At 44.0% G+C, this 6,620-nt stretch overlaps 1 long non-coding RNA gene across 1 annotated transcript; it reads right to left on the minus strand.

Moving 5' to 3' along the window:
- Positions 1-2,261: 2,261 nt before the first annotated feature.
- Positions 2,262-6,388, minus strand: LOC103888287. Its single transcript, XR_002515349.2, has 2 exons — positions 4,830-6,388; positions 2,262-2,662 (listed from the first exon to the last, which is right to left on the minus strand). It is a non-coding gene; the product is annotated as an uncharacterized LOC103888287 (long non-coding RNA).
- Positions 6,389-6,620: the final 232 nt, after the last annotated feature.

A 6,620-nucleotide genomic window follows, 5' to 3' on the forward strand; every position in this document is an offset into this window, starting at 1 on the left:
TTTGGATCCTCTTCCCATCCCTCAATGCCCCAGTCCCACTGCGCCTTTCTGTTTCACGACTCTGTCTCTCCCCTTCCTTCCTCAAGGTCTTTTTTTTTTCCTTTTTTTCCTTTCCTTTCCTTTTTTTTTTTTTTTTCCTGAGACGAGGTCTCACTCTGTCACCCAGGCTAGAGTCTCGGCTCAGTGCAACCTCCATCTCCCGGGTTCAAACGACTCTCGTGCCTCAGCCTCCCGAGTAGCTGGGATTACAAGTGAGTGCCACAATGCCTGACTAATGTTTGTAATTTTAATAGAGACAGGGTTTCACCATGTTGGCCAGGCTGGTCTCAAACTCCTGACCTCAAATGATCCGCCCCTGCCTCGGCCTCCCAAAGTGCTGGGATTATAGGCGTGAGCCACCGCCCCTGGCCCCTCAAGGTCTTTTCACAAGTGTTTCTTCTCGCCTAGAATGTTCTTCCTCCAAATCTAATCCCAGTCAATCTTCTGGACTGTTTTCCCCTTACAACACAGAAACAGCACCGACTTGTTTTTACTTCTCTTGCCCACCAGGGCTCGGCGCGGCACATGGCACAAAGTGGACAGTCAACAAATCCTTCTGAGGTGAGTAAATAAATGAGTGCTTATTATTCCAACAGTAAAAAAGTCATGAGTTTTCTGCCTTTGACACGCAGATTCACTCATTCTTTCATTCATTCAATATTGCATCATGGGCTGGGAGATATAACAGTGAACAAGAAAGCATTCTTGCCTTCAGAGATGTTGGTAGGGGAAGTGGACAGAGTCCCACCAGAGTTGTCACAGAGCCAGCATGGGGGGCTGAGGGAGCAGAAAACAGGACTTGGGAAGACAACAAATACTCCACAGAGAAGGTGAATCCTACATGAAACTGGTAGATTAATAGAAATTAGGTTGATGAAAGCAGGCAAATTGTCATGGGGAGGGGGAATGGAGTCGAGAGTGGGTAATTCTAGGCAGAGGGAACAGTAAGTAGAAAGAACACTGCGTGTCGTCAGGGGGCGGGGGAGAGAGAAGGAGAAGAGAGGAAGGAAGGGAGAGTGAGCATTTGTTGGGAGAGAGTGAGCGGTGAATATCCAGAGGCTAAGTCTGGAAAGAGGGAGATCCACAAGGCAAAACTGAAACAGCTTTGAAGCCATCATCAGGAGGCTGGGCTCAATCCAATGAGGCCATGAGACCCCAGTGAAGTACATTAAGCAGGGGCATGACACGGCCACATTGTGTATTGGAAAGAAATCTTCTTCATCTGGCCCATCACCTTGGGGACTCAGGCTAAGAATTAATATCAGTTTAAGCGTTTCGATTTAGACAAATAATGACTCCATAGTACAAGCAGCTGGGCAAGTCTGACAATTCTCCACCTTTTGAAGTCGATATAATCATCACTGACTTTTAGAATCCTCACGCCATAGACTTCCAGGAGCACAGACTCCTAGAGCTAGAGAAACACTGCCTCATAGACCCAGGAACATGAGGGCAAAGTGCTTCAGGATTGCAAAGAACTATGGGAACCAAAGCTGGGTGTGGTGGCAAGAGCCTGTAGCCCCAGCTACTTGGGAGGCTGAAGAAGGAAGATTGCTTGAGTCCAGGAGTTCAAGCCCAGCCTGGGCAATATAGCAAGATCCTAGTCTCAAAAAGAAAAATAAAATAAAATAAATATAAGGCCTATGGAAACCAGAAAAATGTAGGATGGAGCCCTTTAGCCACAGCATTGCAGAGGCCTGAAACTACAGAATTATAAACCAATAACATCATTCTGCCATCACACGGGAATCAGTGGGCTCACACAGCCCAAATCCTTATGAAATGACACAGGAACCCTCTCCGGGAGGTGGCCCTGCTCTCCCTAAACCTTCTTTATATGGTGTGCCATCTCTTCCCCTTCTGTGGCTGTCTATGTGGATGCCCCCCGCCCATACCTCAGGACTGCTGTACCCTACAGCGGCTCCCAGCACCCCACTGGCACCAGTGTATATCTGGACCCCAGTCTTGCCTGCCAGGAGCATAAACATTTTCTTAGCTAGCATTGGTCCTTAAGGATAAATGCTGGGGTTTTTTTTTTCCCCTCCCAGGGTGCCAGAGTTCAACTCAATTTTCTCAGATTAAATAAAATTTCAAAGTGTCAGTCCCCGGCAAACGACAAGTTGGAGGGTGGTTGATTTTTCTAACCCGATCGTCAGTCCAATTACAATTTTTAATCTATATGTAGATAATGGTGAACAAAAACCCCATAGAAATGTCAAGAGTGAGGAGGTTATTAGCTTAGTTTTAATTACTGCCGATCATTCTTAGCGACTAGAGGGATCCGGCAAATTAGGGAAAGGAGGCATTCCTCCAGGAGAGTTCAGCGGGGCCCCTGGGCTGCTGTTCCAGCAGAAGCTGTCCCCGCAAGGAAACATTCCCTGGTCCAGAGAATGCATGTCCTTCCCCACCAGCCCTGCCACGACTTCCTGTGGAGAAAGGCCAGTGGACTTGGGCACAATCAATCCAGCACCAGCTGATGAGATGTGATCTCAGCCCTTCCTCCTTCAGCGTCCCTCCAGGCCACCGCCTCTCCCTGGCTCTCCCACTGCCTGTGTTTCAAACATACCTCATGTTTCTTCTTTTGTCTGGATAAAAGTAACACATGCTCATCATGTGAAAGAAACTGGAAAATAGAAAAAGGTGAAATTTGGAGGGAAGAAAAAACCTAATCTAGTCTCACTACCTACAGCTGCTAATATTTTGGGGTAGTTCCAGTCTCGTGTGTGTGTGTCTTATATATATACACATACACATATATTATACATATACACATACACAATATATAAGTATATATTGAATATTAAATGTGCCTAATAAATATATTAAAATATTTATATTTTAAATATTTGTATTCTAAAATATATAGAAATAATTTATAATAACTAATAGAAACATAAACATATTTATATTATTTTAAATATTGTAATATAAAATATATAAATATAACATATAATTAATAAATTGTAATGTGTAGCTGTCATTACATATGTAATATATACACAAATTCAAATTATCTACAGTACTACACACAAATTTTACACCCTGCTTTTTGCCTAACATCATATCACAAACATTTTTTTGTGCCATGAATATTACTTGTGAACATCACATTAGAGGCTACAGAATCTTGTGTAGCCTGGATACACTGTACGTTTCACTAATCCTCCTCATTTTTGCACATACAAAGCCAGTGAGCATTTTAATAGAGATGTGGCACTTTTTTAGGTTTTATATTTTACTCTGTTTTTCTTTTCACGTAAAATGGTTTTCTATGTTATTATAAACTTGGTAGCTATCATTGTGACGAATTATTTCACCTCTACCAGTATTGTTGAGGAATCAATTTGCACCAAGCCCTGTTCTAAGTGGTTGAGATGTAAAAATCAAAATCCTTCAAGGATTAGAATCTTCTAGGGTTTCTGACCTTATAAAATACAGCTTTGATTAAACTGCAAATATGCGTTTAAACTAGCCATTCTCATGTTACTAGACGTTTGGGTAGTTTAATGTTTCTCAAATTTGTATATGACACTACCATGGACATTTTGTATGTAAAGTATTATCTTTCTCCGAATTGTTTCTTTTACTTCTTATAAATTTATTCAAAGGCATTGAATGGATCTAAGGATATTAATATTTTTAAGATTTTTAATAAGAAATGTGGTTTCCCATAAATGGAGTTTTAGGGGGTAAAACTGATCTTGAACAATCTCAAAAAAATTCACACAAAAATAGACCCTTCAGGGGCTCTATCAAGAGATTACCTGGAAACATACTGCTACTTTTAATACTTCAAAGTTTGTCAGAAGTATGTAATGAAGGAATAACAATATATCGTGCATGAATGAGCTGTACAATGTTTTAAACTTCACATTTATTATTTAATTTCTGAAAGAAGAATGGAAACTGTAAAACAGTGCTTCCCAAAGCTTAGTATAAGCATAACTCATAGTCGGCCAAGTGATTTTGCATAAGAGACATGACCCTATTTTGAATTTTTTATTATTATATATTTATATTTTTGTGTATTAGAGAAAAATATGAGTAAAATATCAAACCCACACTTCCATAAGATTACAGTTTAGAAATGGACTAAGGAAGAAAAAGAAGTGGGTTAAAACTCAATTTAAAGCAAGACATTAAGCAGAGATGCATACAAGCCACCCGTGAATATGGCAACCATGGGGAGTTTCAAAGGTAACAGGAGATACTGCACATATCCGTGCTACACAGGAGGCTGGTGATAAGATTGTTACCTGCCTTAGTTGATGGAATACCAAAATGAAGAGAGGCAAGAGGATGGTTTGAGACCAGACTGGGCAACATAGCAAGACCCTGCCTCAAGAAGAAGAAAGAAGCAAGAAGGAAGAGAAGAAGAAGGAAGAGGAGGAGGAGGAAGAGAAGGAGGAGGAGGGGGAAGGGGGGGAGGGAGGGGGAGTGGGAGGGAAGGGGAGGAAGAAGAAGAAGAGGAGGAGGAGGGAGGGGAGGGGAGGAGAAGAGGGAGGAGGAGGGAGAGGGAGAGGGAGAAGGGGAAGGGGAAGGGGAAAGAGAAGAAGAAGGAGAAGGTGGAGGAAGAAGAAGGGGGAAGAGGGAGAGGGAGAAAGGGAAGGGGAAGGGAAGGAGAAGAAGGAGGAGGAGGAGGAGAAGAAGAAGATCCAAGATTTCAGAGAACTTGTAATTTATTAAGTATCCATGTAAGGCAATGCTCCAATGGCCAAACTTTACATTTTCCTTCACTCAAGAGATTAAAAATGAAGTTTCAAGGCTTTTTAGCTGCACATTAAAATTACCTGAGGAGCTTTTTCGAAGCGCGATGGCTGGGCCCCTCCCTTAGAGGTTCGGCACCTGTAGGTCTGGGTGGAGCCTGGACATCAGCGTTTTTAGGGCTCACTCACTGGTTCTCATGTGCAGCCAAGGTTGAGAAATTCTGATCAAGGTCACCTTCTTTCTGGACACCTCTGGATGTTGTCCTGTCCACAAAATGGAGATTAGAGTCCATGCCCCAACTGGTATACCTCTGCACCGGCATTCTAAAAACTTCCCCAGCCCTCTGCTGGCAGGATAATGAGGCTAATGACCAATCAAGCCCTAATGAGGATGGATTCGTTTATTAAGCAGCAATTATGTGCCAGGTGCTTCCCCCTCCCCAAGCCCAGGAGACTCAAGGGCAAGCAGGAGACGACCTGGGGAAGGCTGGGGAAGAGGGGGCAGCCAAGAGAAGGCAGAGAGCCGCTGCGCCTTAGAGGGTCTTCCGGATGAGCTTGGGGTCCAAGCACTGGGGGCGTGCTAGAAACACAGCAGCAGCTCATGTAAATACCCAGCCTTTAATGAGGCAGGGTGGACTCCAAGCTGGATCGGATGCACGTGTGAGGGAATCCCACCTGAGCATGGCCAACAAGCTTCCGGGCAGAGAACGTGTGGCAGGAAAAGTGGGATGGAGGGAAAAGGGCAGCATGTGGGGAGAAGAAACCCAACTGGAAGCAAAGGCCATTAGGGGAGGAAATCACACACAGCTCAGCAGACCATCTGGGTCCCTCCTGAGACTCTAGGATCTGGAGAGCCCCCCATCTCCACAGGAGAACAGGAATACAAGTGAGAGAAATCGTTCTGAGCATTCCTCAAGAATGAGGGATAAAGTTTAGGAAGGGATTTGATGACTACCCATTCACTCTTCTGCTGAGACTCCCTGCAATACACCCCCAAAATTATACGCAAATGGGAAGCAAAGTTCTGCTCATCAGTGAATGGATAATCATCAGATCCTTTTTGCTCCCCGGTTTAGTGAAGGTCTAAGCTGAAGGATGCAGCAGAAAGATGGGATCAGACACCTGGTCAAGCAACGTGTTCTTTGTCTCCAAAATCAGAGCCTGTTTTTCATCCTGAGAAATTCAGGGTTTGGCATCTTGGAGGCACATGGTAAATACTTCTAAGCATGAAAGATGTGAATGGGCTGAATAGGGATGATACTGGTTGTGGTAGAATGGAAGGGATGAAGTGGAAAGGATGGAATGTATGGAATAAAATCCAACGGAGTAGAATGGAATGGAGTGGATTCAAGTGGAATGAGATGGTACAAAAAACATAATACAAAAGGATAAGATGAAATGGGAAGTGTGGAATAAAGTTGAGTGAAATGGAATGGAATGGACTAGAGTGAAGCAGAAAAGAATGAAGTGGGGTGAGATGGTGTGGAATGGGATAGTGCAAGATCGACAGGATATGTGAGATGGGATGGGGTGGGGTGGGAAGGGGAGGGCTGGGATGAGAAGGTTTGGGATAGGATGAAATGAGATGGGGTGGGATGGCAAGGGTTGAGGTGGAAAGGGAAGGATGGAGTGAGATGGAATGGGATGGAAAGGGATGGAGTGGAAAGAAAAGGGATGGGAAAGGATGGAAAGGTTTGGAATGGGATGGGGGAAATGTGAGGGAAAGGAAGAGGAAAGAAAGGAAGGGAAAGGGAGTGAAGATTAAGGTAGGGATGGGACAGGATGGGATGAAGTAGAGTGGAGAAACATGGGGTGGGATAGCATGGGATGGGATGGGATGGGATGGGATGGGATGGGATGGGATGAGATGGGATG

This window comes from Papio anubis, chromosome 16, assembly GCF_008728515.1.
Source record: "Papio anubis isolate 15944 chromosome 16, Panubis1.0, whole genome shotgun sequence".
Classification (NCBI taxonomy): Eukaryota; Metazoa; Chordata; class Mammalia; order Primates; family Cercopithecidae; genus Papio; species Papio anubis.